Source organism: Cervus canadensis, chromosome X (genome assembly GCF_019320065.1).
Source record: "Cervus canadensis isolate Bull #8, Minnesota chromosome X, ASM1932006v1, whole genome shotgun sequence".
NCBI classification, from domain to species: Eukaryota; Metazoa; Chordata; class Mammalia; order Artiodactyla; family Cervidae; genus Cervus; species Cervus canadensis.
In genome coordinates, this window is record NC_057419.1 from 127,727,805 (window position 1) to 127,752,743 (window position 24,939).

The 24,939-nt window shown below is 41.0% G+C and overlaps 1 protein-coding gene across 3 annotated transcripts in view; it reads right to left on the reverse strand.

Moving 5' to 3' along the window:
- The window catches only part of KLHL13 (kelch like family member 13), a 193,526-nt gene extending 171,646 nt beyond the window's left edge, over positions 1 to 21,880 (reverse strand). For 2 of the 3 annotated variants that reach the window (XM_043458174.1, XM_043458171.1), the window contains exon 1: positions 21,588 to 21,879. The gene's annotated coding sequence lies outside the window, so the exon portion shown is untranslated. Of the gene's footprint in view, positions 1 to 21,587 lie in introns of all 3 variants that reach the window. The other variant, XM_043458166.1, reaches the window with a different exon arrangement.
- Between the last annotated feature and the right edge of the window lie 3,059 nt (positions 21,881 to 24,939).

Genomic DNA, 24,939 nt, shown 5'->3' on the forward strand with positions numbered 1-24,939 from the left:
AGGATCTTGCTGTGATTATGTCGGAGAGTGTTTTGCCTATGTTCTCCTCTAGGAGTTTTATAGTTTCTGGTCTTACATTTAGATCTTTAATCCATTTTGAGTTTATTTTTGTGTATGGTGTTAGAAAGTGTTCTAGTTTCATTCTTTTTACAAGTGGTTGACCAGTTTTCCCAGCACCACTTGTTAAAGAGGTTGTCTTTTTTCCATTGTATATCCTTGCCTCCTTTGTCAAAGATAAGGTGTCCATAGGTTCGTGGATTTATCTCTGGGCTTTCTATTCTGTTCCATTGATCTATATTTCTGTCTTTGTGCCAGTACCATACTGTCTTGATGACTGTGGCTTTGTAGTAGAGTCTGAAGTCAGGCAGGTTGATTCCTCCAGTTCCATTCTTCTTTCTCAAGATTACTTTGGCTATTCGAGGTTTTTTGTATTTCCATACAAATTGTGAAATTCTTTGGTCTAGTTCTGTGAAAAATACCGTTGGTAGCTTGATAGGGATTGCATTGAATCTATAGACTGCTTTGGGTAGAATAGCCATTTTGACAATATTGATTCTTCCAATCCAAGTGGAACTTTTAAAACTGAAAAATACAATAACTGAAAAAAAAATTACTCAACATATAGGCTCAGATAGCAGAATAGAAAGGACAGAGGAAACAGAGAAGTCAAAGACGGAACAATACCCAACCTGAACAATAGGGAAAGAAACTAAAAAATGCACCAGGGACTTTAGGGATGATAACAAAAGATCTAACATTCATGCCCTCAGGGTCCCAGAAGGAGAGAGAAAAAGGGTGTGACTAAAAACATACTCAAAGAAATAAGTATGGCCAAGAACTTCCCAAATTTGGCAAAAGAAATAAACCTATAGCTTCAAGAAACTGTGTGAATCCGAAAGAGGAAATCTGAAGGAATTTAATCTAACATACATGATAGTCAAACTTTTGACAAAGGAAGAAATCAGAGAGAAAGAGAGAGAAATGACACCTTACTGACAGGGGAAAACAACTCATACGACAGCAGATTTTTCATCAGAAACAATGGCGGCCATAAGGAAGAGACACACAAGATTTTTCAAGTACTGAAAGAAGGAACTGTCAACCCAGACTCCTATGTCCAGTGAAAATATCCTCCAGGAATGAAGGGGAAATCAAGACATTCTCAGATGAGGAAAACTAAGAATTGGTTGCCAGCAGACCTACTTTAAAAGAATGGCAAAAGAAAGGCCTCTAAACTGAAAGGAAATGATAAAAGAAGGAATTTTACATGAGAAAGGAAAAATAACGTGGTAAGAAAAATATGGATTAAATACAACAGATTTTCTTTCCGTCCTTCACTTGAGTTGTCCAGTTTATGTTTGTGGTAATGGAATAGTTCTATATCTTGATATGGAGGTGGTTACATGACTCTATGTGATAAATGGTGTAGAACTATCAATGTTGATAAATGGTACAGTCGTATCAATGTCACTTTCTGGGCTTTGATAATGTTCTATAGTTACACTGGGGAAAACTGAGTGAAGGGTACATGATGCCTCTCCGTACTATATTTACAAGTTCCTTCAAATATGCAATTATTTCAAAGTTTTTTAAAAGTCTTATCAAAACCAAGCTATTTCCTAAAACTGAGGTAATTGAAAACAAATTCTATCAATGAGAGTCAAAGGCAAAGTCATTCATAGTCTGATGGGTTTTTTTTTTTTTGTCATTTTCTTTATTTGTCCAAATAATTGACAACAATAACAAGTAATTTACCTGCTGAAAACATCCCCTATTACTTGAAGATAATTGAAAGTGTTACTAGCTCTGTTGTGTCTGACTCTTTGTGACCCCATGGACTATAGACCACCAGGCTCCTCTGTCCATGGGATTTTCTGGGCAAAAATCCTGGAGTGGGTTGCCATTCCCTTCTCCAGGGTATCTTCCTATCCCAGGGATCAAACCTGAGTCTCCTGCTTTGCAGGCAGACTCTTTACCATCTGAGCCACCAGGGAAGCCCTTTTAAATTATTGATATTGTCATCTACCTCACTCTTTTGCTATTTCTTTTTCTAGAGAGGTTTGTTTTAAATAAAATAGCTGGAAAAATTTATTGAAACTAACAGCCAAAGTTGTTCTGAAAATCAAATGAAACTATATAAAATAACAACACTCAGCATTCATTGAATCTTACGATATACTAAGGTATGGTGCTAAATACTCACATATGTTATTTTATTTAATTCCTATAAAATCCCTTGTTTCTCCATTTGAGATGAGGCAACCATGACCCAATGAAATTAAGTAACTTGCTCAATTACACACAAACAGCAAGTGGCAGAGTCTGACTTTAAGCCAGGCTTAGAGCCTTAACAGTCTTAACCAGTACCATACTATAACTCTCTAAGTCCACAATGTTCAAGTACTATGTTATGCAATAGATTTTACACAGGTATAAGAAGTTTATGATAGGCTAAAAATCACCAGTGTTTCTAAGACAGTAAAAAAAAAAATTCATAGAAAAATTATACTTTTTTTGTTGAAATGTCTTGAATTTTCAAAAGCCAACATAACATTAACTTTTAATTATGCTGAAGTACAAAAATATTACAGAAAAGACATTGACACCTTTAATTGTACACCATCTGAAACAATGTTTTTGGGGTAAGCATCCTAAAATGTTTCACAAATATACCAGGCTCCAATCAATACAATTTAAGTGAAACTTCATTTAACTGGAAATGTCCCTGCAATTCTTAAGAGAAAGATAAATGATAATAATATAAGCTAATAATATAAATGATAATAATAATAATAATCATATAGGTCCTTAAAAAACAAGTATTCAATATATGTTTCTGAAGTGTAAACTTAAGAGACTTTCAAAACCCTAACTTAAAGGCTTCCATATCCCTCCATATTCTTTATTGCCCTTAAAGAAATATTGAGTTAGCCAAAATGTTCGTTTGTTTTTTTCCATAAGATGGTATGAAAAACCCAAATAAACTTTTGGCCAACCCAATATATTCATCCTTGATGATATAAATGCTTCTTATGTTTAGATAATGTTTTATTTAGTGTAGATCTCTGCTTACTGTTCTCTCTTTGCCCATGTTTTATATCAAAATACAACATTCCATTTTAGCTTCATAAAAAACTGTTTTTGAACAAAATGGCTCCCAAATGCATTGAGAGGGTTCATGTCAACTCATGCTTCTGTTTTGTTTTGTTTTTTGCCTGACTGGCAAAATAGCGAGGTCCAAAGCAGCAGCTGCTACCATGTTCTCAGTTACTTCAGGAATTTTTACAGTGTATTGGCGTAACGTGAGAGTTTATACAATTATCTACAGTATGTCATGACTAATACATGCACATTACTAATATTACAGTCTTGTTGCTTGGGCTTACTTTTTCCATTAAGAAAAATGCTGACATTGTTACGTTAATTATCACTGGAATCTATGGTGTATCATGTTTTCACCTTTGAGCTAAAACTTCAGAATCCATCAAGTTTGTATTTTTTAGTTGGCATATTAGACAACATGCCAGTTTCATGACCCATTTTGACCTGCAAACCAGTCCATCTATCAGTGAAATAAAACATGCAAAAATCTTTTTCATAATACCACTCACCTACTCGAAAACTGCTAGTGGTTTCCCTCTGCAGCCTGGTGTTCAAGTCTATTTTTCTAGTTCTATTTTTCTGCCGTCTCTTACTACTAAACATCATTCAACTGAACAGATCCCAACAGTCATGTGTACATCCTTACTTTTTGAACTGTTACTTGTATATTCCCTTCACCTGGAATGTCTTCTCATAGCAAAACCATCAAGGCTCATGTCAAAGCTTAAGTCCTTGATTGAGTCTACCTTTTCTTTTTTTCTAGGTGGGGGGGCTTTGCTGGGACATCTCTCTAGTTACAGCGAGTGGGGGCTACTCTTAATTGCAGTGTGTGGGCTTCTCATTGTGGTGGCTTCTCGTGTTGTGAGGCATGGGCTCTAGAGTGCAGGCTTCAGTAATTGGTTCCCGGACTCTAGAGCACAGGCTCAATAGTTGTGGCACATGGGCTTAGCTGCTCTAAGGTATGTGGGATCTTCCTGGACTAGGGATTGAACCCGTGTCTCCTGTATTGGCAGGTGGATTCTTGGCAGGCGGATTCTTGGCAGGCAGATTCTTTACCATTGAGCTACCAGAGAAGCCCTGAACCTATCTTGATTAGCCCCATCATGTCTACTTCTTTGTCAGCACTTGTTTCTCAATTCCCTTTTATATGTCTATAATATCACCTATCCAATGACACTGCAAGCTCCTTGAAGACAGAGGCTCTTGATCAAGTAATTTAACATCAACTTCTCCATTAGATTATATATCTTTTTAAAATTAAAAGGGTTGGATTAAATGATCTCCAGGGGTCATTCTGGGTTTAAAATTTTATACATCTTTTTCTTGCTCTTCTTATACTGTGTATATTGTAGTCATGTGCTAAATATTTTGAGGTGTTTGACTTTATTGATCCTTATTATAAAATTACCCAGTTACAGCTACTGGAAAATATTCTAAATATTGCAATTTCCAGATGGTAATTAGGAAGAGCTTCCAGCTTAATCAAGTAGCCATAATTAGTAAGCTAAATATTTGAGTCATTTTCTCATTCAACCAACATTAATTAAACATCAGGGCCAGGTATCATGCCCTGACATGGAGATGACAGACCTGGCCCCTGCCCTCAAGGAACTTGCAATCCAGTGAGAGACACAGAGACACAGCACTATTTATAAGAAAGATTGCTAAAGGGAGACACAACTAATACTACAGAAATTATAGAAAAACAGCTAGCAGTGGCTATTAGGTAGAGGAGGCTCAAGGAAATGTTCCCAGGACAGGCAACAACTAAAATGAATCCTGATAGAAACAAGCAGTCAGCATTTCAGGGAGAACACCAAGTACAAAAGTGTGGGGATAAGAGAACATGGCAAGTTGGAGGGTGTGCAATTTAAAATGCAACTTTAGGTTAGGAAGGGTGAAAGTGTAGCTAGAGGGACTAGCAAAAGTCAAAATCAAGATGGGCTTGTATGTCACACTGACAAGTTTGGATTTTTATCCTTAAGAAAATGAATATCCAATGTTACAGAAATAATATCCCCAGATAAGTCATGAAATTGACCAAAGATTCAAGTTTGAAATAGTGTACAGCAGACTGTTGGTTATCCCCTAATATCTATGCTTCTCTTCTTATACAGTAATAATAATTTTAGCTGGACACATGGCCACATAGCTAAGGACCACATTTTCCAGACTCCTTTGCAGCTAGGTGACACCACATGACTAAGGGCTAGCCAATGCGATATTTGTGGAAGTGCTGTAGGAAACTGCTATGTTATATCCTTACATGTAAGGAGTCTCCTTTCTCCTGCCCCTTTTCCCAGCCCATCAGTTGGAATGAGGATGTAATAGTGAGTTACAGTAGCCATCTAGGATCACAAGATGGAAGCTGCTTACTAAGGTGGCAGAGCAAGAAAACAGAAGGAGCCTGAGTACATGGTAATTGAGCAACCACCATCTGACCCTGAACTGCCTACCTGGACTGATATGTGAGAAAGAAATATTTCGTTAAAGGCACTGTATGGGGGGGGGGGCGGGGGGGTCTCTGTTACAGCAGCTTAACTTGTATCCACATGAATACACAGTGGAATTCAAAATTGGGTCTAATGACATATATATATAGTGGTGGTGGTGGTTTAGTCACTAAGTCACTTCCAACTCTTGTGACTCCATGGACTGAAGCCCGCCAGACTCCTCTGTCTATGGGATTTTCCAGGCAAGAATACTGGAATGGGTTGCCATTTCCTTCTTCAGGGGATCTTCCCAACCCAGGAATCAAACCCCAGTGTCCTGCATTGCAAGCAGATTCTTTACTGACTGAGCTACCAGAGAAGTCCATATATATCTGTGTCTATATATCTGAATCACTTAGCTCTATACCAGGAACTAACAAAATATTGTTTTGTCAACTATACTTCAATAAAAAAATAAATTTAAAAATTGGATCTAATAGACTTAAGAACTGTACATACATACCAGTAACACCAGACTGAATTTAAAAAGGAGTTCTGTAATTCACATCTTTCAAGTTTAAGTGAGAGTGTATAGGTTATCAGAATGTAACTGTGCTAAAACAACTTAAAGTAGTACATGTGAATAGAAGGCAAAATGAGTTATCAACATAAATCACCTAAATAGCGTGGTTACAATAGTGGAGCCATAGGCTCATGGTAACCCAGGGACCGAACCTGCATCTCTTAATGTCTCCTGCATTGGCAGGCAGGATCTTTAGCACTAGCACCACCTGGGAAGCCCTTAGAAGCCATAGATCTAACCAAATAGTGGAAATCTCAGTTACTTTTGCAAGGAAGTCACATTTTAAAAACAACCACTAGGTGCCCTTCAAATCATGTCATGGAAGCTATCTATTCCTATACAAGTCCTTTGGCAGCTCGTATTTCCACTAAACATATTTCTCCAATTGAATGCTAAATGATTATGATCACAACTGTAATTTTATAATTTTCATTTGAGTCACTGGAAAGGGATACAGGTAACAACCTAGAAGCTACTTTGGGCACACAAAGAAAGAACAAGGATTTATAACTAAAAGCAGCACTTCAGCCTGATGGAGCTGGAGGCTAGTTTTCCTTTTCCTCATTGTAGTTATGACTGACTCCCATCAAAGAGTATCAAGAGGGCTTTCCAGGTGGCTCAGTGGTAAAGAATCTGCCTGCCAATGTTGGAGGCACAAGAGACGCAAGTTCAATCCCTGAGTCGGGAAGATACCCTGGAGAAGGAAATGGCAACCCACTCCAGTATTCTTGCCCGAGAATCCCATGGACAGAGGAGCCTGGTAGGCTACAGTCCATGGGGTTGCAAAGAGTCGGACATGACTAAGCGCATGCACACACTCACCCCAGGCGTTTCCACAGCTCTTGAGGAGAACAAAGACAGCAAATAGGATACTGTGATTGCCTCTGAGAATGAAGACAGAACTTGGCCTTGTTCACCACTGCATCCCCAAGATGTGGGTCAGAAGGTACTTCACTAATTTTTCTTGAATGAATTGATATGAAATGTCTCATTTCTTCTCATCAGACATGATGCTGCCCTACATACTAAGGCTAATTAGAGTCATTGAGTCTCCCCTATTTGCAAATAAAGAAGATTCATCTTCAAAACAGGTAGATGGAAATAACTTGTATTTAGAGCCATTCTAAATCGTTTAAGAGTCTAAATCATTTTTGGCACTAAGTTAAGCAGAAAATCACACTATTGTCAAGTAATAGTTTTTGCATACACTGTAATGGGTTCATTTCTTAAAATCAATGAATGATATCTCCTGTTAAAGAAAACTCAATTTGGACATTACTCTAGATCCTCTTTTCTAAACGGTGTGATACTTTCTCATTCAAACTGACCCTCAAAGCAGACCAATCTGGCTTGCCTTAAACAATCAGGTTTCTAACCCCTTTCCATATAGCTCAGTATCCTAACAGCATAATAATAAAATTAGTAATGAAAAAGATAACAAGTTTCCTAAATCAAAATTCCTAAACTGAACATTTTAATTTCACAGTACCTGATTCCTTGATCCCTATTAATCTCTGTGATGAAGATATGCTTCTACCTAGTTATCATAAAGGTGCACTTAGGTGTTCTTCCAGGGACAGCAGTGTCATCCTGTCTGATTCTCTCCTACGCACTAGCAATAAGATCACCCACTGCTGCCATGCATAAAGAGCAGAGACCCATGTACAGCAATGAAAAATATACTTCAGGTTCACAGTAAGCCATTTTGAGTGAACCAAGGCACTTTAGCCTCAAGTGAAGCTACTTGGAGCCCTGAATAGAAATTCAACTCGGGACTTCCCTGGTGGTCCAGTGGCTGGGAATCCATGCTCCCAATTCAGGGAGCCTGGGTTCAATCCCTGGTCAGAGATCTAGATCCCACATGCAGCAACTAAGGGTTCACATGCCACAACTAAGACCCAGTGCAGCTGAATAAAAAATCAACATTAAAAAAAAATTCAACTCAGATACATAATAAGCATAGAAAAATATGAAAGAAGTTTTAAAAGACATTTCAAAACTGTTCTGAAAGAAAAAGTAGCAAAGATGAATCCAAGATTAACTCATTTTAAAAGACACCTATGCTCTTCAAGACATCTGATTATGTCCACAGATTATTTTTAATAATAAAAAATATACAGCTATTCTTTAGCCTGAAAGGTAACACTGACTCTACCCTATTACTATAATGAAGAACTGGGAGCAGCCCCTCCCTCCCACACTATGCTCACAGATATTTGGTTTAATAACTCCCACTAGAAAGGAGCTTCCCCAATGGCTCAGCTGGTAAAGAATCCACCTGCAATACAGGAGACACAGGAGACTCGGGTTCGATCCCTGGGTCAGGCAGATCCCCTGGAGCAGGAAATAGCAACCCACTCCAATATTCTTGCCTGGAGAATCCTATGGATTAAGGAGCCTGGTGGGCTACATGTAGTCCATAGGGTCACAAAGAGTTGGACAAGACTGAAGTGGCTGAGCATGCACTAGAGAGAAACATAGTACTTGACTATAACAACTGACTATATTTTGGTGAAGTCTGAGTGGCTGAAAAATCATTTTAGATTTTTTCAAAATATTCCAACTATTTCACAATATCTATATATAATATGCAATGTATTTTATTATTTTTTATTTTTTTGGCTGTTTTGCACAGCTTGCAGGACCTTAGTTCCCTGACCAGGGATCAAACCCTGGCCCAAGGCAGTGGAAGTGCAGTCCTACCCACTGGATCACCAGGGAATTCCCATGCAATACATTTTATAAGAACTTTTATATAACACGTCACCCCAGTACTATACTCCAGCAAAAACCAACAAACCCTGTTGCTTTTATCTCCACCATCTATGTCAGGCGTGATTTTTGGAAATATTTTTTAAAATGCCAGTGTATACACATAAAATTTCTTAGGCATCCCTGGCTCCGGCCCATTATAAAAGCACACACAGATAGGGTGGGAGGGAGGTTCAGGATGGGGGACACATGTACACCCATGGCTGATTCATGTCAATGTATGGCAAAAACCACTACAATACTATAAAGTAATTAGCCTCCAATTAAAATAAATTAAATTTTTTTTAAAAAGCACACAGGCAAGGGAGGAGTTATTCACATGAGCGAGTTTAGCAGCTTTATTTGTAAATAAAAATCTGGCTTAGTTATGTAGTACTAATACCAAGTACATTTGTGATAAATACATAATGAGCAGATTTATATCATCAATTTGGGCTGAGAATGCCAAATCAGATAAATACAGAATCCTTTGACAGATCAGTCACTGATCAAAATTAAATTAAAACAAGGCATCCTCTAGCAATTTGGAGCTAGACAACATGAAACAGCAGCAGATCTGTGTTACGCTGAGCACAGCTCTAGACCATTTTGATGGGAAAGCAGAAGTGCCAACAGGCACACTACCTCCAGCCCCTTCGTGGCCACATTTGTTTCAAAGCACAGATTTCTCTTTTGGGGGTGATGAAAGTATTCTAAAACTGACTGTGGTGATGGTTGCATAACCCTGTGCCTATACTAAAAACCACTGAATTGTACATTTTTAATGGGTGAACTGTATGGTAGTTGAATTAGAGCTCAATAAAGTTGTTCCCTATTTTTAAAAACATGTTTGTGGTGCAAAATGTTGCACATAAAAACATAAAAAGGGCTGCCAATATAAAGGATTCTGAATTAGATTTACCCTCAAATTTTTTCCCACTTCAAAATAAACATGTATATAAACTCACATACACCTGCACACACATACACACACGCACATGCAATATGCAGGTACAAAGCTTTGGGTATTAAAATGTCAGAACACTTTCCTTATTTTTCAGTAAAATCCTCTTCAAAAGTATCTTACTTAAAATGCCTTGGAACTTTAATACCCAACTCTGATCACAACTCTAGATTTCTGCAGAATGTCTTCTAATATGCCTTATTTAGCTATCATACTCTCATATAATGTTCCTGTCAGAGAAAGAGAATAAAACAAAAGGCTGTGGTTCAAAAGCATAGACTCTAAAACTAGACTGCATGGATTTTAATGTTACTGGTTTTACTGATTAGGTATGTAACCCTGGGATTGCTATCTAACTTCTCTCTGCCTCAGTTTTCTCGACTGTAAAATGGGGATAATAATAGCCCCTCCTTCATAGCATCATTCTGTGGTTTCAATGTGTCAGTGTATATACTGCACTTATAATGGTGCCATCCTCACAGTATTGTAATACTACTATAAATTATTATCGACTGGCATTAGTATTATTAATAGTATTGGCTGGTATCAGGTTGCTGCATGTTGTCTGTTGCCTTTGCTAGGGTAAAGTAGTAAAGTCGATCAAGTCATGTCCGACTCTTTGCGACCCCACAGACTGTAGCCTACCAGGCTCCTCTGTCCATGGTATTTTCCAGGCAAGAGTACTGGAGTGGGGTGCCATTTCCTTCTCCAGGGGATCTTCCCAACCCAGGGATCGAACCCGGGTCTCCAGCATTGCAGACAGACGCTTTACAGTCTGAGCCACCAGGGAAGCTCAATTGCTAGGGTAGTGGATACATTTTCTCCCTCCTAACAGAATGCTTTACATATAATTACTCCACGATTGCTTCCTCAGAATGTTTAAACATCACGCCTATATGACACCAAACGCACTTAGAAAATTTCATAATAAATCCAAAACTCATTTTGATAAATGTCAGATTGTGCCAGTACATGTGCAGACCTAGAATAATGGTTGGCATCTGGAGACACTGCTGAAGTTTTGGTTCACCCTGTCAACTGAAAGACTAGAGATATGAAAGGATCCTTTAGTTTTCTATATCATTACTGGAAAAGCACTAAGTTACAACCAAGGGCCCTACATTCTGCTCCTAGATCCCTCTTAGACAACGTGACCTTCTGCCGAGTCACTTAGCAGAGTAAATACGTCCACTGGAGTAAATAAAATAAGGAAAACTACCCATGCTTCAAAAGAAAGATGCTCTAAATAAAGGAAGGCATTATCTTTAATACTGAGCTCACTCCCTGAGGGTAGAGTAAGTCTAATTTTTGAAATGAACTTTTGAACATCTTCATGTTCAAATCTGATGCTGCTGCTGCTGGTAATAAATGCAGGTAAAACTGGTAATAAATAATATACCTCATTAGTGTGGTGAGCTACACTTTTCAGCACTTGAATGTACATTATTGTGATTATCAACACAAAACCCTGTGAATAGACAACAATGAGTTTCCTGGTTCTTTCCCATCTCTGCACTTACGGCATTCCATAAGCAAGTCCACTACCCAAGGGACATCTGTCTCCTCACGTGTCTGACATGGCAACCAAAGGAGAATGCTGGAAGGTGGAAGAGCAGGCACCTTGCCTTCAGGTACTTCCAACTCCAAAGGTGAGAGCCACTCTGCAACACCTGAAGCTGCTCTCAATAATTTAAACTGAGACATTCACTTATCAAAACTGCTATTGAACTGTTATCATTTTTAAGGTAAAAGTTATTTGAGGTAATAAGTTATTACTTAAAAACTTTAAGTAATACTTAATTACTTAAAAACTTAAGTTTAAAAACTGAATTACTTAAAAACTTTAAAAGTTGAAGGTAATAAGTTATTACTTGATTTGTTGCTAGAGTAACTATTATAAAAGCTTAGGATAACCATAACAACTCCAAATTAATAGAACACATTATTCAAAAATACCCTCTTCCCAGTAGTTGAACTACTATGAGTCTTTAAATATTTTCTACTTTGAGGACTTGAAATCTGGAACAGAGATACATCAGGGAAATATATCACCTCTCAGATTATCAGAACAAAAGTTCACATGTTTAAAAGACAACATTGCTTGCTGTGCACATTTTCCTGTATCTCTGTTTCCCTTCAAAATGGAGATTAAAATTTAAATCCTATTAAGTTCAACAGTATTGTATTTATGTATGTGCTGTGCTTAGTCACTCAGTCATGTCTGACTCGTTGCGACCCCATGGACTGTAGCCCGCCAGGCTCCTCCATCCATAGAGATTCTCCAGGCAAGAATATTGGAGTGGGTAGTCATGTCCTCCTACTACAGGCGATCTTCCCAACCCAGGAATCAAACCCAGGTCTCCCACACTGCAGGCAGATTCTTTACTGTCTGACCCACGAGGGAAGCCCATATTTATGCATATATGGGGTCAATCATATTTTAAAACTGACATTTTCCTCACATTCAAAGTGTTGCCATTTTTGAATAAATAATAAGCCAAGCATTTACCACAAACTCTCTTATCTGCCAGAAAACTAGTGCTACCTCTAAATGGTCTCAGTTCAGTTCAGTTCAGTTGCTCAGTCGTGTCCGACTCTTTGTGACCCCATGGACTGCAGCATGCCGGGCTTCCCTGTCCATCACCAACTCCAGGAACCTACTCAAACATATCCATTGAGTCAGTGAGCCATCCAACCATCTCATCCTCTGTTGTCCCCTTCTCCTCCTGTATTCAATCTTTCCCAGCATCAGGGTCTTTTCCAAAGAGTCAGTTCTTCGCATCAGGTGGCCAAAGTATTGGAGCTTCAGCATCAGTCCTTCCAATGAATATTCAGGACTGATTTCCTTTAGGATGGACTGGTTGGATCTCCTTGCAGTCCAAGGGACTCTCAAGAGTCTTCTCCAACACCACCATTCAAAAGCATCATGTTCAGAAAATAGCATTCTCGCTGGGATGAAGGCAGTATCAAGGAAAGATGCAATTTTCCCTCAGATTTCTGGTTCATATAGAATGTCAAAGCTCCAAGAGTTTTAACCAGTTAGGCCATCAACCTACTAAAAGAGACAATCATAACTATATCTACTATGTGGCTTGAACTGGGCTCAGCACTTTATATGCACTGTTTCACTTAATCCTTACAACCAACAGATGAATTTGCTTATAGAGGAGGCAAACAAGGCTCAGAGAGGTAAACGGAGCTGCCCCAGACTACACTGCCAACAAAAGGCAGAGTTGGGATTTGAATCCCAGCCTGAGATTCCCAGGCCAAAGATCTTAACCACTGAATTCTACAGCCTTCCCACTGAGAGACAGACAAGAGCGGGACAGAAAACTTGGTTGAAATGAAGCATTCTTTAGAAATAAGTGAGACTACAAAGCAAAGCACTACAACTCTCTCTCTTCTCCTGAAAAGACTATAAATGCATGTCATGCAGAGACTATAAAGACCATTCCTTTAATCACCCCTCTATACCCAGGTCCTTATGATCTTCTGGCAGTAACACATTACAAGTTCAGGCCACGGGAATTGTCACGCAATAGCACTAAGAAGGGTGGGACAGCAATAATAAAAACGAGCTGAAAGATATTACTCTTAGACTTACTCATTCACGTTCACCCCCTTTCTTCACTTGCTTTTCTCTCCATCTTTCTCATCTGGAGGAAAGCAAATCACTGCTTTGTAACAGGCACACCTCTGATGCACTGCCTGCCCCTTTTCAAAACCACCTCAAACTCCAGGAACATTTTATCAACCTCAAAAGCACATAAGCCGTGCTAATTTCCCTCTACTATTAAATATTTCAGTAGCCAGCAACCGGCAATATCATTTGTACAGTGAATGTATTACAAACGAAAGCAGCTTTAAAAAAAAAATTTAGTTGCACTGGGTACCTGCAGCACGTGGGTTCAGTAGCTGCAGAGTGCAAGCTCTAGAGCACAGGCTCAGTAGCTGTGCTTAGTTGCTCTGTGACATGTGGAAACTTCCCAGACCTGGGATTGAACCCATGTTCCCTGCATTAGCAGGCAGATTCTTATCCACTGCACCACCAGGGAAGCACTGAAAGCAGCTTTAAAGTTAGCAAAACTGAACTTCTGTCAGTGACACAGGCGAGTGTGCATAGAATGGGGCAAAGCTTCGATCCCATCAATTCTAACACCTTTCTTCTGAAAACAGGAGTCCCTTGGCAGGCCCTTCACTATCAATCAACCCTACTACTACCCCTCAACATTAGGACCTCAGTTAGCACCTGACACGTTTTAAGATTTAGGTCATTTTCAAACAACCAGAGTGCTTCCTTGAACTAATAGAAATTATACAATATGGGGGGTGGGGGTGGGGAGGGAGAGAAATGGATGTTTATTGCCTTTTCTGATGTACCCTGGTGGCTCATTGGTAAAGAATCCACCTGCCAATGCAGGAGATGCGGGTTTGATTCCTGGCTTGGGAAGATTCCCCTGGAGAAGGCAATGGCAATTCACTCCAATATTCTTGCCTAGGAAATCACATGGACAGAGGAGCCTGGTGGGTTACAATCCATGGGATCACAAAAGAGTCGGACACAACTGATCAACTAAACAACAATTACCTTTTCTGTAGGTTATTACAGGATTTTAAGGCTATGAAAATGTATGGGTATTTGACTAAAGGAACAGACTCAAAGGGCACAGTGTGGCCTCAGTGATTTTCAAAGGGTCACCCCAGGGTTATCACAGCTACCCTTTCAGGCAGCCTTTCTCTGAAGTATTCGGTTTTACCTCAAAATTTTTATCATGAATACTGCATTCTAAAGCACAATGTATTTGAATTTCTTCTAAATCTTTGTGTATAATAAATGCTCCAATGGGACTTCCCTGGTGGTCCAGTGGTTAAGACACCACACTCTCAACGCAGGGGACCTGGGTTTGATCCCTGATCAGGGAACTAGATCCTACATGCCCCAAGGAAGACCTGGCAGAACCAAATAAGTAAATAAAAAATATATTTTAAATAAATAAATAAATGCTCCAAGAAAACACCAGCTGCTTTATTTTGTAGCTCCTACTACATACACACTATCATGTCACCACCCTGCTCATCCAGTATACCCAGTGTGCTCCAGATAGATGGAAAGAGCACTGGACAGAGATTCCATGTGTGTGAACAAGTGCAATGCCAGGAATATAATAAGTTACTTCCTAAGTATTGATAGTTGTTGAATGAATAGGCAGAATGGCTTTGAGGACTAGTTTTCAACTTTAAGAACATTCCAGAAAAAACCTTTTGAGACACTTTATACTCTGAAATCGACAAAAGAAAAAGGACAAAGGAAATATACTAATTATGATTTACAAATATTGATAAAGGAGAACAATAAAAAACATATTTTGCTTAGTTTAGGTGGAAGGAAAAGGCTGCCAGGATGTCATATAGAGATCATATTGTAGGGAGTAGGGAGTAGTTAGGGCAACTAAAAACCAGTTCCATTTAGGGAATACTAAAACGAGTTTTCCACTGACTCTTGTGTTTTCCTTTGTACATTTTAATGATTTCCAACTTACAGAGGAAAATAAGGGATTGTAATGGACACCTGTGTTCCTGTGTAACCATGCATGATGCTGAAACTACTGAAGACCAGGAACCATGCCTCATTTGTTTCATACCTTTCTCTGGCTTTTAATACAGACTTCTATATACATGAAGAGTTCAAGAAATGTTTAACAACTGCACGGAATAAGTGTCTAATCATATTAGATTCTTAACTGCATCCTTTCCACTAACCCCCCCTCAAAAGACTCGCCCTAAAGAAGCATGCGTTGTTTTAAATAACAAAAGAATAACAAAAAAATAAATACTTGTACTGGTACTAGATGAAAGACTATTGAAAGACTGGGGTCTTGGCTCCCTTCAATCATGTGACCCAGCCATATCTGTTTTCCTATGATAAAATGAGGCTGATACAGCCGGCCTTCTCTCCAGAGTTGTTGCATGAATAAATCAGCATATATTTACATGGTAACCATTGTGAGAGAGGTATTGGGAAGGATAAAACAGCATATTTACCTCCCTAATCCCAACCAACAGCAATGACTTACTTCGTGCAAGGCCTTGATTTAAGCACTTTTGTGTAAGGTATACAATCCCTTATCTGAAAACCTTGGTGCCAGATGTGTTTCCAAATTCAAAAATGTCCAGACTTTTAGGTAGGCAGTAACCTGCATATCCCTGGAGAAGGAAAAGGCTACCCACTCCAGTATTCTGGCCTGCAGAATTCCATGGACCGTATAGTCCATGGGGTCGCAAAGAGTCGGACACAACTGAGCGACTTTCACTTTCACTTCAACCTGCATATATGATATATTATGTAATACCTCAGCAAGGTCTGAGGCACTGCCCCATAAACACATTACTAGTGCTACAACAAAACCAAATAAATATTAACATTAAATAGAATAAAAGCTATCAAATACCCTCACATCGGTTTTAGTCAAATTTTGTCACCACCTGAGTTTTGGCACCTAACTTACCAAATTAAATTTTCATCACACCCTTTTAATTAAAAATTGCAAGTAACAAACTTTAGATGTAACTAACTCATTTAATCCTTCTAAGTACTCTAAGAAGGAAGTTTTCTTATTCCTATTTTACAGATGAAAACTATTAGGTATAGAGAGGTTAACTCACACAGTATCCCCCAGGAAGTAAGACTCCTAGCCTGCACTGGAACCCAGACAACCAAGCTCCACAGTTGTGCTCTTAACAACTATGATCTATGGCCTCTCTCAGAAACTGCTTGATGGCACCGGACAAACATGTGATAAGTTAAACAGTGATAAACAATTAAAGTATCCAAAACAATAATAGGTAAAACGGCACAAAGCAGCATTTATTCCTTATTCAACAACTATTTATAAAGGATATACCACATGCCAGGTGCTCCGGAGATGACGACACATGAACCAGACAAGGTTCATGCAGGTTGCCTTCATGCAGCCAGAGCCCAGTGGGGAAATAGCCCAGCATCAAATAAAGACGATTATGACATGCATGATGGTAAGTGTGTAGGACTGCTGTTCACATCCAGAGGAGGAGAGCAGGTCGGGGTCAGGGGTAATAGGATATAAAATTTGAACTGTTCCTTGACTAGCATTGGGATTTGCAAGGACAGAAAGGAAAAGAGAGGGCTTTTGAAATGGATGATGGCATGGCATCCATTCAAAAGGCCGCTACCGTGCACCTACTCCATGCCAAGAATAATGCTAAGCACAAAAGTTACAAACTAGGTAAAATCCATTTAAACCAACAGAGAATTTCTTGTTAAGAGAATAAGAAGGACAATTGGGATAGTAGGCCTATGTCCTATCATGTGGAGAAGGCAATGGCAACCCACTCCAGTGTTCTTGCCTGGAGAATCCCAGGGACGGCGGAGCCTGGTGGGCTGCCGTCTATGGGGTCGCACAGAGTCGGACACGACTGAAGCGACTTAGCAGCAGCAGCAGCAGTCCCATCATGGCGAATCCTTGAGTGTTAAGTTGAGGAGTTGGAATTTGACCCTGCAGGAGTCACTGAAGGTTATTTGGCAGGTTTCTGCTTCACAATATTCAGATTTATCCCTATGGAATGTCAATGACTATCTGCATTCTTATTTGGGGCCAATTAGACCTCCAAGCTGGATTGCTTTCAAGCAAGAGCTCAGGGCAACAAAATAAATGCCAAGTGTAAATTCACTTAATCCTCAAGGAATAGAGAAAACTCTAATCTCTCAAAGAATAAAGGTATGGCAATTTGAAAACATTGGAGAAGGCAACAGCTAAAGGAAAGTGGCAAGCTCCTCTTAAAATCCCAAAGGCCATTTCTAAAACCTAAGTTATTTCTTCACATGCAAATAAAATTTCCAACCTTCCAAAGTATATTTCCATGAGAAAAAAAAATTTTACAATTCTTTATTTTACCATATTTCTTTATTTGGCTGTGTCCCAGGTGGCACAGTGGTGAAGAATCCGCCTGCCAATGTAGAGGATGCAAGGGTTCAATTCCTGGGTTGGGAAGATCTCTTGGAGTAGGAAATGGCAACCCACTCTAGTATCCTTGCCCAGAAAATTCTATGGACAGAGGAGCCTGGCAGGCTACAGTCCATGGGGTCACAAAGAGTAGGACATGACTAAGCGTGGGTGCGCGCGTGCACACACACAAACGCTGGGTCTTAGTTGCAGCATATGGGGTCTAGTTCCCTAACCAGAGATCAAACCCAGGCCTCCAGCACTGGGAGCACAGGGTCTTAGCCACTGAATCATCAGGGAAGTCCCAAACAAATTCTTAAGTTGAACGATGATCTGATCTTTAATGAGGCTGGTGACAACTTACCGCAGGGCTCTGGTGGACAATGTGACAGTACAAACTCAACTGCTTCATAACTTACTCACCTTGGAGTTCTCATCCCCTTACTCCTTTATCTAAGCAGAGGGAAAGAAGTCAATTACCTATTTTATACATATCAAAGATTTTCATTCTCTTAAACAATTGAGTAGCTAGATATTCTATTTACCCTCTGCAAAACAAATTTTATTTACATCCACTATTTTTTTTTTTCAGTCATTGACCTTCCACAGAAAAGTAGGTAACAAAAACTCTCCAATGGTTTCCCGCTATTTTTGAGAATCAAATTATTTCTCAGACTCTGTAGGCCCTGCATTACCTATTACTGATTCCTTCCAGGCTCCCTAACTCCTTTAAAGCTCACTAGGTTCCATCCATCCTGGCTTGTTTTCTGTTCTTCAAATATCTCAAGTTTGTTTTTCTGCCTCAAGGTCTTGGCTCTTACTCTTCTCTCAGCTCTTGATGAGGTAAGCTGACAAGGTAAGAGTGATCTCTCTTCTTTCACATCTCTGTCCAAAGGTCAACTTTGGAAAGGGTGGCCTTTCCAAACCACCCTTGCTAAAAAGGCCCTTTCCAGTCCTCCATCTCACAGTATTTCCACCATTGTTCTCACTACCATCTATAAGGATCTTCATTTGTTTCCTTACCTACTGTCCATATTCTCTGGTGGAATATAGCCTCTGTGAGACTTCAGAAGATCAAGGATTACACCTCTTATAATTTACCATTGTGGCTAGCACAGGGCCTGGCAAATAGAAGGTGCCCAACAGATTTTGTAAAATAAATTATTAAATGAATGAAGAATATATTTAAGAACTGACTGCTATGCATGTCAGTAACTTGAAAAAACCTTTTCATCTAATTTTGAGATGTTTTCTCTAGAGCTGTTCATTTTTCAAAATTCTTTCTACATTTTTTTTTCTGAGCTCTGAGGATACCTGACAAGTTGTTGTGCTAGTTCACGGCAAGAAAAATATACCAGTTCCAACCAATGGATTTAAGAGAAGATACTTCAAGGAGATTGTAGCAGTTTATTAAACATCAATAAAATCAAACAATTAAAAAAATTGGTTAGTCTCATTTCACTAATGTAAGTCAAATTACATGAAGAAAAGTAATTTAAAATGTAAAGAAATGAAAAAGAGAATTCAGCAGCAAAGTGCAATTATGTTCAATTATGTTTACTAACATCGGAAATATCCAGTTTGATAACTCCTGGATGTACCAGGTGGATTATCAAACACATTTTGAGTAAGAGTCTAAAGATTCAGAGCAAAATGCCTAAGACAAACTCATATCCACCTTTATTTTTTTCTGGCAAACATAAATAGTTCATATTAGGGCAATCTTAGCTTAGACTTAGTAATAATTACAAAAGGAAAAAAAATGACATAGTAACAAACTCTTTTCTTTGAAACAGTTGGCAAGTTTGTATATCTTTCCAGAAAGGGTTGCCAAGAAAATTACAGATTTAGAAGGGTAGGCCTATTGGTATAAATGCCCTTTCCCAAGTATATCCATTTTTCAAAAGAACTAAAGAGAAGTCAGAAATTTAGCAAATGAATGAGGGAAATTACAGATCAACTGAAAGCCATATAACTAAACTAATGATCTGTTAATATTTATATTAACTTTAATATAAATATTCTTTAATATTCTTGTGAAAACCACTTTCCTCAGAGCATCACCATAAACTCGATACTGTCACACCACCCTTTCTTAAAAGGTGCTTATAAAAATGGCAGATTAAAAGCATTGGGAATTTGAGGCTCTTATTTATCTGTTTTAAAAATACATCATTTGATATTGCAGCAGAAACAACATGCATTGTCTCATGGCCAAAAAAAATGCTCCCAGGACAGTGAAATTTAGCTGTCACCTTCATTCACAACTTGTTTTTTTCTGAGATGATTGCCAATTAGTGCACACTGTGTCAATGACAACACCTAGTCACACACCAAGTGAACAATTCTATCACTGTTAAATGTAAGGAGATTAATTTTAAAAATGCAGACAAGGAAGCTAATATTTTTAAATGTAAAATGATGTCATAACTATAACTACTTAATGAATTATTTCATTTTTCTCAGTTTTCAAACTTCAACACTGGATACAGCCCATTTCCAGGAACACAGCCGCCAAGGTCGGCCTGTGCTAGTTCACTGTATCTGCCTCCACGTCCAGCTTCTTCATTCAATTTTCTTCACGAGCTAATTAGAGCATGGAAGTGAGTAAACGAACCTCAGTATGGGAGCACGGGGAGAAGGCGGTAGGCTGGTGCTGTGTGAAACTGACTTCAGCAAACAGAAAAGTCGTCCCTTTGACATGGTTTTTAAATTTTGCTTCTTGAGGGTACATACAAATATGTGATCTGCAGTAAGAAATTTTGGCTTCTTAAAAAAAAAAAAAAAAAGGCAGGGACCCTCCCAACAGAGTCAGTTTTTAAACCCTAGAGTCTGTCAGTTCCAATTCAGTGGGTTTGGTAGCTAGCTTAGGCTAACTTGAGTGACTTTATCCCAAACTACTAGTCCTCTGACAACACCGAAACGCTGAACACGCCAGTTTGCAGGAGAAATGGAGCCAAGCATCAAGGTCCCTCCCACTGTCTCTCTCTACGGCCTGCTTGGCAGCGTGGGAAGAATCAGACGGAGGACCATGTGCTAGCATTAAAAACAAACATACATACATCCATTCTCAGTGCTTGTGGTTCTTGGACTAAGTTACTGAACACTAGGGAAAAAACAAACTTGCAAGTTCTTTAGATGATGTTTACTAAGGGCTCGTTCCCATCACTCTCAGTACACCGTACAGTAGACTGGAAGCTTCCAAGAAAATCATTAGCGAACTGTGATTAATCCAAAGCAGCCGAGACTTTTTAGAGATGAAGACGCTCAAAGCAGAGTTAAAAGCTTCGAGGAAGAAAGGAGGGTGCTCCTGACTCGGGAGCCAGCAGCGAAGCCTCCCAAGTTAGAAGATTCGGAGGGAGGGATGGATTAGGAGCCACAAAGCAGAAACTGTAGGAAGGCAAGAGACAGCGGGGCCCGCGGAGGGCAGAGAGACCCCAGAGCGTCAAGGGCAGCGACAGCCCCGGAGGAGGAGATCTTAGAGGGGTAACAAAGAAGGAAAGGAAAACTAGGCGCAGTGGTCCTCCAAGAACCCAGGCGACGGGCGGAGCCAGCGAGTCGGGAAGGGAGCGATGAGAGGTGCGGGCAGGAGGGCGTACACCCGCAAGTGAGAGAAAACGGGCTGTGGGGACGGAGGGAGGGCGTGCAAGGAGCGGAGGTAACCCCCTGTCCGCCTGCAGGTCGCAACTCCGGACCGCGCGCCGCCTGGCCTCGCCGGGTCCCCGGGGCGCGAAGGCGGCCGAGGGAGCCCCTGCCACGCCAGGACCCTGCCTCACCTTGTTTGCCGCGTCCCGGCGTCCCGCCGCCCGTCCGCCTGCCGCTGCGCTCCGAGGGCCGACCAGCGAGTCGCGCGCGGCGCAGCCGGGGCTCCGTCCTGCGGCGAGGCAGCGGCCCCCAGTCCTCCGTACCCCCTCGCTCGCCCGGGTCACTTCGCCTCGCTCTCCGGTAGGCGGAGAGCACGGACCCTACCCCGAACGCCGCTCCGCTGATTTGAAACGCTCCGTCCCCAGGGTTCCCCGGAATAGGAGCGGCGCTGCTGCGGCCGCAGCGGCGGAGCCTCCGCCTGACCTCACCGGGGGCGGGGGGGCGGGCGGTTGGGGGAGGGGGGAAGGGGGAGGGGGCGGGAGCCCAGCTGAGGAGGGGAGGGGGAGGGAGCGCGCGGGCGGGGGCAACATGGCGGCGGGGGCGGCCCCGGCGGCGCCTGCGCGGGAGGCGGGGGAGCTGGGGTAGGACCCAGTGTAGGGTCCGAGCGCGACTCCGCGGCCTCCCGCTGCGTGGCGAGGAGGGGCGGGAGGCGGGCGGGCCGCGCAGTGGCGCCCACGCCTCGGAAACCAGGACACTCGGCTTAGAGCACACACGGCCCCTGGGACCCAAGACAGAAGAGGTGAAAACTGTCAAATATCCGGGGACACGGCGCGCCCGCCAGGAGGAGCGCCCCCGCCCCGAGCCTCCTGCCCGCGCTTGTCGCGGCCCCTCGTGGTCGCTGAGGGCCCGGGCGCAAGGTGTCCGCTCCCGCCGCTTCACCTCGGTGGGGCGCGCACCTCAGAAGGAGCCTGACCCGGGATGTCACGCAACTACTGTTCATCCCTCTTCAGTTGCGCTTCATCTTTTCCCCCCGCGGGAGGTACAGACAATTAAGAAAGAAGAACATATACGACACTTTACCCAGCGTCTGCTAAGCACCCAGCGCTGAATTACGAACGCACTGAACTCTCACACCTACTCCGTAAGGTCCACAGGTAGTGTTATCTCCATTGCACAACTGCCCAGACTGAGGTGTCAAAGACAAATTATTACTTGCCCAAGGTTACATAATTGGTAAGGGGCAGAACAGGGCCCAGGATCCCAAGCAGCGTGATTCCAGCGCCCAAGTTCTTAACCGCTGTGCCGCGCTCTTTCCAAACTGGTAGAGCTGCTATTCTGAGTCACAGTCTTGACTCTCTCCCCCCAGTTCTGCCAGCCAAGCCCCCAACAAAAACCCCAGTCAAGCCTGTTTTTCCCCCTTGCAGGTCTTCTATTCATTCTTTGCCTTCTTGACGGTTATAGCCTGGGGCCACCTTCTTACACTTCTTCCTTTGCCTTTTCTTCTTATAATTCCAGACTTCTCCTCAGAAAAATAATGGGAGCGTGCTGTTAGCAACCAGTTCACTCACTGTTTGTTTTTTAAGGAAAGGGATGGGGTGGGTGTGGGACGGTAGTTCTTTGTGTTTTCTAATATTTCTCTTTGCCTACCAGTAAACTGGTCAGGTGTCTGAGAGCTTAACGTTGCTGACTTGGTATTTCAAATTCCCTCCACTGAAATTCTAGTAGTGCCTTTTAAGTAACTTTGAAATAATCAGTTACTCAAAAACTGACAAGAACTATAGCTATCACCACATTGTTATACTTTACCACACTGGTAAAAAGAAAGAGAGAACTCCAAATGCACGTGGAATTTATATTATCTTTTACCTGCCTGTCAGTGGATTCAACACAGTGCATCTTTGTTAACAGGCGTGCATGCATTTATTGGCTTCTCCACCATGCTTATTTAATAATTATCACCGTATACCTATGTTACACACAAAATGCCTCTTAGGTAGAAAGCACCTGTTAGGAGAGTTTACAGTCTCAATGATGAGATGTGTTTAAAGCAATTGATTTCAGTGTGTGTGAAAAATCTGGCACATTAAGTTAAAAATGAACAAGTAAATACAACAGAGTGAAATACATCCAAGATACTGCTTCATCCCGGCCATAAAAAGGTTTAAGTGGGGTAGTTTTACAATACGTTTTCAAACAGAAATAATGGGAAAATAGGGTAATCACGTGTGGCCATAGCCTCCCCAATTCACACTATGAGAAAACCCTCCAGATACACAGCAAGGATGGGGGCAGTTATAGAATCTGCATTTGAACAATCAGATAGGAATGAAATAGATTACAAATAGACTTATCTGATAGGAATTAGTTGCTGTTTGGGTTAGAATGCTTTGAATAGTTAATCTAGCAGACAGAGCACCCTGACTTGGAGTCAGAAGACATGAGCTATGTTACGTTAGCACCACCATTTCTCTTGAGTGCGTCTTCCTGAATTTAGAGTGGGGTGATGAAGATATTGGACTGATCTGCCTCATAGCATTGTTCCAGGTTTCAAAAAGAAAAAAAACAGTCATGTGAAAGTACCTTGTAAACTTGTAAAAATTATATATAAAATGTAAAATAATGTTTTTCTTAGACTGATTGGCCACTAAAAGCTAGGGATGTAATTATGAAAGATGTCACAAGTTACCCTGTAGCCAAAACTGTCAAGAATTAGACAAAGAGCTGGAATAAAATAGGACAAACTCTGAAGAATGGGGAGATGTAACCGAATGGGGAGATGTAACTGAGGTTCAAGAAATAAGAAAACAAGTGAAAACAAAATAATAATGGTGAAAAGAATGCTGAAAATGGTGATGGCTATTGTGTGCTGAGGGCTTCCCCTGTGGCTCAGCGGTAATGAACCTGCCTGCAATGCAGGGGACGAGGCTTCGATCCCTGGGTTGGGAAGATCCCCTAGAGGAGGGAATGGCAACCCACTCCAGTATTCTTACCTGGAGAATCTCTGGACAGAGGAGACTGGCAGGCTACCGTCCTTGGGGTTGCAAAGAGTCAGAGCACACACACACACACCTTATGGGCTGAACTGTACCCCAGCCCCCAAATTCATATGTTGAATCTTAAGTATCTCAGAATGTAATGTTATTTGGAGATAAACTATTTAAATAGGTAATCAAATTAAGATGAGATCTTTAGGGTGGGCCCTAATCACTCATGACTATTGTCCTTATGAGAGGAAATTAGGATACACACAGGCATACACACTGACCATGTAAGGACACAGTGGGAAGGCAGCCATCTGCAAGGCAAGGAAAGAAGCCTCAGAGGAAACCAAACCTGTTGACACCTCAGTCTCAGACACACAGGCTCTATGAGAACTGTGAGAAAATAAATTTCTCCTTATTGTTGTTTAAGCCATCCAGTCTGTGCTACTTTGTTGTGTCTACTGTAACAAAAAAGCCCAATATAACAGTGAAAAATTGAAATGGCAGCTGAATATCCTCTGTATTAGTTAACTGTTAATTGCTGCATAACAAATTGCCACAA